Source organism: Corvus brachyrhynchos, unplaced genomic scaffold (genome assembly GCF_000691975.1).
Source record: "Corvus brachyrhynchos isolate BGI_N302 unplaced genomic scaffold, ASM69197v1 scaffold115, whole genome shotgun sequence".
NCBI lineage: Eukaryota > Metazoa > Chordata > Aves > Passeriformes > Corvidae > Corvus > Corvus brachyrhynchos.
Genome location: NW_008239553.1, coordinates 13730095 through 13739644, shown reverse-complemented (window position 1 = coordinate 13739644; position 9550 = coordinate 13730095).

Below are 9550 nucleotides of genomic sequence, written 5' to 3'. Positions count from 1 at the left end.
GCACACGGGTACAGCCGTCCCCGGGGAAGGTTTTGCTTCTGATTTGCACCACTCTGAAAGCCCTGTGTGTCTTAAGTGGCTGACAGAGCAGGTGGATTTAGTTCCTGCATCTCCAGTTTTCTTGCCTTTGGTGGACGTGCCCCCACCTCTGCAGGGGGATGAGCAGGACACACTGCACGGGCTACCCCGTGCCGCTGCTTCATACGTTTGTGCAATCCGGCTAAATGTGCCCAGGTGTCAAGTCAGCATGGCAAAGCCCACAGCCTGTGTACTTCTCCCTCTGGCCTTGCCAGTGAGGCCTCTCTGGGCAAGAACAAGGGCACTGCTTCCTCCCTGCTGCCTCAGGCCACCCCTCAGCATGCTGCACACTTTATGCAGGGACAATGGACCTCAGAGCACTGATGGCACCACTCATAGGAAACCATGTTTTCTGGGGGGGGGGGATGGTGGTTTCTGTGGCTGCCAGCTGACCACAGCACCGGCTTCCCTTTCGGGGGTGCAGTGGCTTGACCCCTGTCCCCACCACGCCATTCGCAGCTGAGCCAGGCTGCAGCACAGCCACCCGTTCCGCCTGCTGCCAGCAGGGCTGTTTGCACTGCACGTTCCCATCGAGGGCTGCTGCCCGTCCTCCTCCACAGGCAACGCTGCCTCTCCAAATACACACAGTGGCTGATACCATTTGTTTGTTTACTGGAGAAGTTTTGCAATGGAGTGTGAAGAGAGGGATATAAATGTCAGGGTACCACACGTGGAGTAGCACCAGAACAGCGGGAGGTGACGGGTGGGTTCGCGTCTCTGTGCGGGACGCACACATTACCTTCCCTGGGATTTCCTTTCCAAAGGGAATCAGCAACATCCACGGTGGAAGGATGAAGGTGCTGTAGAAGTTCAGGATGCTCTGGTCTTCTGACATGTATTGTGTGGATCATGTTATTCTCCTTTGAACTGCATTCTCCCAAAATGCCTAGGAGCGAAAGGATCGGCTCTTGGGAAGTGGGTACCTGAGCCGGGCAGAGCCCGGCATTTCTCTGCCATAGCACACCATCCCTGTCACTCCTCTCTAGGGCTCATACTAACACCTGCTGGTTCAATTGTAAGAAGACTGGCCTGGTGCTATCCATGAAGGGTTCCCATATATACCAGCCCACTTTAGTCCAAATTAGTGAATTTTCCATGCTTTTGGGGGCTGGGGCTGGTATTCCCCAGTGGTTTATTTGGAGTAGCATGTGAATCCTAGAGGATGTGTAATCTTATGTTGACCATTGGGCCTCATTTGTGTATTTTATTAGTTAATTTTTAAACACTGACCTAGAGCTCTGTATCCATTTTAAAATAGTCCAAATTATAAATAAACAGACTGCCTAGCATGGGCTTGGAACAATAAATCAGGAGAAAAACAATTAAACACAACAGAAAAAAATTGGTCTTGAGAGAAAACAGACATTGAAAGAAGAAAAGGCACACCAACATATATTCTAGAGGGAGAAGGAGAAGTAATACAAGACTTAAAGGAAAAAAAAGGTAAAGAAAGTTCACATGCTTAAAAAATTAAAAAAAGAAAAAGAAGGATTGAATTCAGGCAATTAATAATGCAGCATTAGCACGAACATCTCCGTTAGGCTTAATTACAGTAGATTCATCTTAAAGAAAAATCAATCCTCTAAGCAGCTCTTAATATTCACCTTCACTGCTTGTACCTGCTGAGGCTGTACCCATATCACATCAAAGATTACACACAGCTGACATTCCCCCTCCCCAAGGGGCTGGTGAAGGCAGCCTGCCTGTGGGGGCAGAAGGCAGCCTGGGAGCAAGGGGACCCCAGCAGCTGTGATAAGGAGCAGGGGGCCCTCACCCTCCTGTGCAAGTAGCCTAGGCTGTTTACTGCAGATAGGGGAAGGAAAAAGCAAGAGTGGTTTTTCACTTGGTCAGCTGATCTTTATTACCTCTGAGTTTGGTGACACAGGCAATGGTATTTGGTTCTCACTTCAGAAAGCACGTCTGGCAGTGCAGTGGGTGGGAGCCATTTGCTGGCACTGTGGCCCGGTCACTCATGGACCTGAACTGCCACACCTATTCACACTCTGTTTATTCTGTATCATCTCTCTGGCAGCAGCCAACATTTATTTTTCCAGAAGATGCAAGAAATCTTCTACAGTAATCTGTCCTGGAGAAAACTGCTTCTCTCTTGCCAATAGCAAGAGTTTGATTTATGTTCTTCATATCACATCTCTAATTTAATGTTGAAAGTCAATGATCTTGCACAGGACTATCTGGCTTCATTTACTCACTCTTGGACACAGTGATGTGGCAGTAAGTCCCCTGATTAATTACACACTGTATCTGAAAAATGAAGGCAGTGCTTAGGTGGCCCAGCACACCACTGGACCAGCAGTGGAGTGGTGCAAATGGACTGCCATCATGGCACTAAAGGGAGTGAAGTCACCTCCATCCCTCCTGAGACACAGACACTTACTGCAGATGTGCAGACACAACGCCAAACTCTGGGCATTTTGCTAGATCAGTGGGGTCGGAAGGCACAGGGCATCCCTCGTGTACCCACCAGGACTGGCATTCACAAAGCATCCATCAAGGTCCATATAAAAAAGCACAGAGGACTCACTTCTCTTGAGCAAGGCATGCTCAGCGTACCCTGCTGCTGCAGTAAGACCAGAAGGGGGCCTGGTGGCTGTGTTGGTCTGTAATCCACTAAACTATGAATCCTGTGATTTAAATGGCTACAGAACTGTTTCTTCTTTCACTTTTCCATCTCTTCCTCTCTCCCAGGCAGCAAGTCTGTTACATCCAGTTGCCCTAAACTCCAAGGACCAGTCAACTCTCAAGAGACCCATGGTAGCTCCAGCACACCCTGCCCCAAAGCTACAGGCTTGTGTCACAGGATGGTTTAAATGTTCATGGAACACACACACTGAATACAGCACATAACATGCAGACCTTCCCCAGGACCCTGAAACAAGTGACAACAATATGTAGACCTTGGTGAGAGTAGTGAACATCACCAGCCTTTCCCCACCTTGGCTCCTGTATACTGCAGAAGAAGCTCTGAGCTAGGCTCAGGCAGGAGGAGGAGGTCCAGAACCCTTTTCCAGCTTGTGTCCTGTGAATAATTTTTGTATACTGGTTCCACAGTTTACATGAGCATGTTCCTCACTTCCTGACTCATTTTTCCGACCTTCCTGCATGGGCCAATGGGTTTACCTGACCCAGGCTCATCTCTGTACCTTCCACAGGCAGCACCTCTGACCCTTCCCTCTGCAGTCAGGGGTTTCCCTGTCTTTCTGTGAAGGAGCAACTTGCTCTCCCAGCTTTGGTTAAGCAAGCCAATATCCCAGGGAGTTTCCAGCTGTAAGAACTGCCAGGAATATACACTATTTCAAGAAATATACACTGTTGTGTCCTAGATCACACCTGACAGGGATGTGAAGGAGTAAAGGCTAGAGGGGTTTGCCCATATCCTGGGTATTTCATGAGACACCACTTTCCCCCCTCCACCCACCTTGCTGCAAGCAAGGGAATTCCCAGTGGGATGAAGATGGGTGCCTCCTCGTCCTCATTCTCTTCACACAGGATGGAGGTGGTGTTTCAGGCTGGGGAAGCAGCACCCTATCAGTGTCTTATGGATTGCTAGGCACTAGAAGACTTGCTCTGGATGATAGAAGCTAAACCAAAGTGACAAATCTTCAATTTAAGTATTCCAGACAAAACCCTTAAATTAGATGGGATGAATCAGGAGTTAAATACCATTTGTAAAACACTTTGGGATCCTTCCTGCATTTCAGTGAGCTGCACGATATAGCCATCTTTCCCAAATATTTAATCAACAGGCCTGACAGGAGCAAACATCCAGAGATTTGCTCATGTGATGCTTGCAGTTGTAAGGCTACCAAAGCACTTGGCAGGCTGAAGGGCAAACAAAAGGGACAAATGGCGAGTGCAGTGCATTTGTGGTCGCTTCCTTCTGGAAAGCAGCGACCTGCCTGTCCCAGCACAGCGCAGCATCTAGGAGAATAATATCCCAAAGCAAGAGTGGCAGTGGTTTGCATTAAGGAATGGTCTCCACGATATCCACAGGCATATTTATGTCTGACTAAATAAACACAACCATACGTGGTACATTTAGTGCATTAAGTAATTCCAAAGGGAGGCTGGAAGCAAATATTCTCAGGAACCTGAGGGGATGCCAACACTGCAACATAAAGGCATGACCAAAGGATGCCCACATTGCAACATAAAGGCATGGCCAGAGACTTTGTAGCTCTCCAAGAGCTAGCTTTAATTACCTAGCTCAGGTACTGATAATGCAGCACAGATTAGCTGCTCAAATATTTAGTTTTCTTGGGCCAGTTTTCCATCCAAGGCTGACTCTCACATCACTATGGATAGACTGCAAGTTCTGACAGACCCTGCCTAAACAAGCTGTACTCCATCACTCTCCTGGAACAGAAAGGCTGCTCAGTCTTTCACTTCTCAATCAACGATTGGAAGCTGGTATACCATGCCAACAAGTACAAAGCAATCCAAAATTCCCACCACGCCACCAACCTCTTCCCCTTTTTTCCTGAGTATGCTCCACAGGCAATTTTGGTGAAGTTTCGTGAAAGGCAGCCACAGGCCTGCTGCCCTTTCCATCCTTGGCCTTGTGGAACATTTGATGTCCATGCCTCTGGCATGATACACGTGATGCCTTCCACAGATGCTGTTGTCTGGCCAGCACGTTGTTTGCAGGTGGATGTGCAGCTGAGGGGCTGTGGAGCCAGGACCAGCTGGCTGACTGGATTGCTGAAGCAACTCTTGCACAAGGACCAGGGGTTTTTGGGTGGCAAAGGCAGAGGGTGAAGCTCTACACTGAGGCAGCTGAGGCAGAAAAAACAGTGGTTTCAGCATTCACAGACCAAACCAGAGTAATAAATAACTACTATAAAGGGTTGAACTGGGGACTCTACGTACCTGAAAAAAGGTAATGTTTTGAAATGAACGGCCTCTGGAAGCACTGAGTAAACAGGTTAGAAGGTTTGGTGACTTCACATATTGGAAAGATAAAAATTACACACTGCAGAATGAGGAGGAGCCAAATTCCATTCCTTACTGACATCCAACCAAAGGCAAACATGGCAGCACAAACTCCATGCTCACAGAGATTCAAAACTAGGCCTTTCACCACAGCTTCCAAGCACCTGCTATCTCTTTGTTATCCTCTTAGAGGAAAGGATCAGGGCTTATTTTTCTGTATTTCCAGCTACCTTTGCTAGGGATCCAACTGACTTAGTTTTCTAGCACAGAGAGCAAGAAGCAGTTATTTGCTGGGTCAGCTTTAGATCCCTGGCTTCTCTATGAATCTCTCACTGGGCTACTTCTATTCTCAAAGAGCCTTCTAAATAACATACACAGTTTCAAGCCAAAAGGGAATTATGCTGTCCAGGCAGCTGTGGTTTATTTGTGTCAAGGTGGGGGCACTAATGTGTATTTGGCCATTCAGAATCACAATTCTTTCAACGTCTTCTAAATCTCAGCTTCATCATTCCTACAGAAACAGTGTCTGGTAACTATTCCAACACCTTAACTATTAAGTTGCTGGAATTGCTTTTGTCTTTCCCTGCCTTTGTGTACACACTTTTTTCTCCCATCAGGTTAAAAAAAATGCTTGCTCATAATTTCCCATCCAAGCATCAATATGACAAAACTCACCATTTGCATGTTAAGTGATGTAAAAAGTTGGGTGCAAAATTATATCTTTCAAAAGGTGATGTTTTTATGCTGCTATAATTTCTCCCACTAATATTTCCTTCTGTTCTCTAAATGTTCTTTCCTTAAAGCTTTCATTTTGTGGCCCTGCCAAACTGTCTATATTTTCTTAAACTCTCATTTCCTCTGGCACACAGTTCTTGCTTATAGTTACAGTAACTAAAAAAAAAAAAGAAAAAAAAGATTTTGCACTGAGACCAATTTCCAGGATGTAATCTTCTTTCTTAATATTGCTTCACCACCCTTTTTTGTTCTCATGTTTCTGATTGCTGCAAGCTTACCTGTTAGGTTTGGAAACTATTAATTCACTTCATTTTCAGAGCTGTTAAAAAAGAACTAAGCAAGAATCATCCTGGTCTGATGCCTTTTATAAATTCCTGCTTGCTGTGCAAAGGCTGAATTCGTGCTTTGTTCTTGCTGGTTACTTGGATGCTGCATTTCTCTCCTCTTACACCTCACTCCATTTTTTACAGCACCAGGGGTTTTCTGTTACTCTGTCTCCCCCTTCCTTCCCCCCATCCCCACTATAAATTGGGGGATAGCTGTGTGTCTTAACAACACTTAATGCTAATTCCTGCAATGGATGCTAAGCTTCCTGGGATTCAGTGCACCAGGTTAGACAGAAAGGTGTTTTGTGATTCAGGATTTCTTTGGGCTATACGAGCATTCCCTGCTTGTACAGGAAGTGGCAGAAAAACAGTATTAGGAAAAAAGCAGTGAAAGTACTACTCCTTTCCTATGGAGCATTAGCATTATGAATGCAGTGAATGACCAAAGATTTAATTTACAATAGTACTAGGAGTAGCAATTTCCTCCAAAATGCTTTTTAAAGTATTCTGATTTCCCACAATACTATGGAGAAAAAAGTATATTTCAGTCATTCTTTACAGAGATAAAGTGAGTCATCAAGATGTTATTGCCCAGACTTCCAAAACAAGTTCATACTTTGTGCATTGAGTTCTCTGTGTGCTTACCATAATTGCAGACTTGATCACAGTAGGGATACACACACGTACAGGGGTAGCATAGTCAGGGACACTCCCTTTTCCCTGAAAACACTGCACCTGTGCTGACGGTGAAGCGAGAAAGGACCTCAGCATCCAGCTCCCTCAGGCTTCACAGAAAACCTACATGTCTTTCAGTAACCTACACCCAGGATTTGTAGAAGATTTTGCTTGTATCAGTTTCTTTCACCATGCAGGAAAAAATAGTGATGAGTTCATGTTATTTTCCTAGGAAGAGTAAGAGGAGGAACATAACAAAACCAGCGGCAGCAAACCAGGACTACCTGTGACAAAGCAGAGAGCAGAGAACAGCCTCTAAGGGGAGCAGGGAGATGAGCAATAGGAAAAACAGGAGATCATAATTTTTCACTTCATCTAAAATTTTAAGTCTCCCCCTCCTTTAAACATCAAAAAATCTGGCATCTGACACACTTCTTTCAGCCAAGGCAGCTTTCCCTCCCGATGCTGTTTTGCGAGGTGAAGGAGCAGGTGACAAGAGGCTGTTGCATGACTTAGTCAAAATGAAACCTTGCTGCTCCTTGGAAACCAAAGTGTGCAAGGACAACCCTTTGCTCCTGGTATCTTTTAGACACACACCACAGCTTTTTGTAGCTACCAAAACATCAGAGCTGCTGGCTTTGAGCTGGTGTGTTTTTGCTCCTGGTGGGAGGAGTGCTGTTCATGAAGCCTGCTCTGGGATTGTTTACATTCTGTCAGAAAGAGCTGCTTCCGTTAGGAAAGTCTCTCCCCACCAGCCATCTTAAATATTTTCAGTAAGCTTTTCTAATCAAGAAATATTAGGAAACAAGTCCAAAAGCCAGAGTTAAATCACACTGCTCTACCTAAAAGCAAAGAATATTTATTTTTGTCTCTATTTCAATATCTTTTGCCCTGGTGATGAAGGAGCTGATCCTGTTTTCAATTTTACATGTACTTATCTTGCTGACTTGAACTGTTGCAGAGAGACGGAGATGCTAAGCTCTGACCTGGGAATTACTTAACAATAGCATCTCCTTTTGGAGACAGAGCAGGAAGTCCCTTTAGGGCTGGGTTAGAAAAAGGTGGTAAGGCATAAACAGAAAGCAAACATAGCCAGCAAAGCCCCCCAAGGTAAATCCTTCTTGGCTGCAGGTCTACAGCACAAAGCTGGGCTCTGATGAAATCTATTACTTTATGAGCGGGGTACCTTTAAATGTTTCTGAGTCAAACATCCTTAAGCCATTTTCCTCTAATTTTGTGATTTTTCTGTATAGATTCAATACACTGCAAAGGAAGGCCAACATCCCAGTAGGCGAGAGACTTGTGAGGGCACTTGCAAGCAGATCTTGGGAGACACCACTGGGAGCTGAGGAGTGCTCTCCTGGGCAGAAGCACTTTGGTGGCTCTTGCAGAATGATCTGTAGTGACTATTCAGAACTCTACTTGAGAAGACCCGGCTTCTGGTGTATTCTTAATGGGGAGTGAAAGCTTTTGATAACTCTATAGGAACTTGGCGTTCGTGCGTTTTTCTCCCTCTCTGGATAAAGTCTTGGCAGCCGCTCGAAGTCTATTTTAAACAAAGCCAGTGATTTCTGGAGAGATGGAAAACACATGAAGGGCACAGTGAATAACAAGCAAAAAACCTGACTGCAGGACAGCGGGAAACAAAAGTGATAAAGAACTGCTTCCTCCTCCTCCTCCTCCTCCTCTGGCAGGCAGGGCAAAGCGCCTTGCACTGCACACCACCACACCAGGGCTTCTCACTACTCTGCCATCACGGGTCCTGCTCAAAACTCAAGAGCTTTTCTCTGCTGAGCTCCCCTCCCCTTGATGGTGACTCTTGCTGCCCCTCCCTTGTGCCCAGCACCCAGGTGGTGTTGGTGACCGGAGGTGGCCGTCACAACAGAAAAATGAGAGCATGGGACACAAACAGTAATGTAAAGGCCTGCTCCATTGCAAAAGTTCTGGTAACCAAAACAAAAATAAGTTATCTACAAAGAATGTAATTATGGTCAAAGCCATGCCTCTGACCTAGGGCCAAAAAAGAGTTGTTTATAACTGCCAGTATGTAGAGAAATGAACCTGTAATTTATGTATGCTGAAACATTATAATTTTTGATCTAGAAGCCTCCTTTCCTGTTGAAAAGCTTGGTAATTTAGTCTTGGTCACTTGGATCACGTGGGATATCCATGCAAATCCTTTTACTAAGCTCAGTTTAAAACATTACATATGTGCACAGTGGGGCAGTGGGACATGTCTTGGCCCAGTGACCTGCCTGGGCTGCATCCCTCCTGCCCCTTGGGATGAAGGACTGCCCAGGGCTGTGCACTGGGAACTCCAACAGGCCAATAGCACACACAGGCAACTAATATGGCCTCACGCCTATCTTTAAGTCCCGCCTACACAATCCATATGATCAACTGCCTCCATTGCTTCCCGTATGCACACAAGATTGCTGTTACATGCTGGGTAGTCTCTGTTTGCACTGTAACCTCTCTGGAACAGGGAGGCTATCTTTGCTTTGTTTTGGAAGGCACCCAACTTGCTCTCAAGCATTCAACAAGCAGTCAAGAAATTATTCAGATGGAGAAGCAGAAACACGACTTGCCTGGGCTTGACAGCATTTCTTTATCAGTTCTCTGTTCAAATCAAATTAGGCTGACAAGGACCGAAAGAAGTGATTGTCTGGAGACTGGTAGCCCCCAAAAGCTGTTGCTGCTTTGTTATTTTGGTACAATACTTCAGGAGATGTCCACAAAAAAAAAAAAAAAATTACTATAAATCTGCCTTTTGGTGGGTGGTTTTG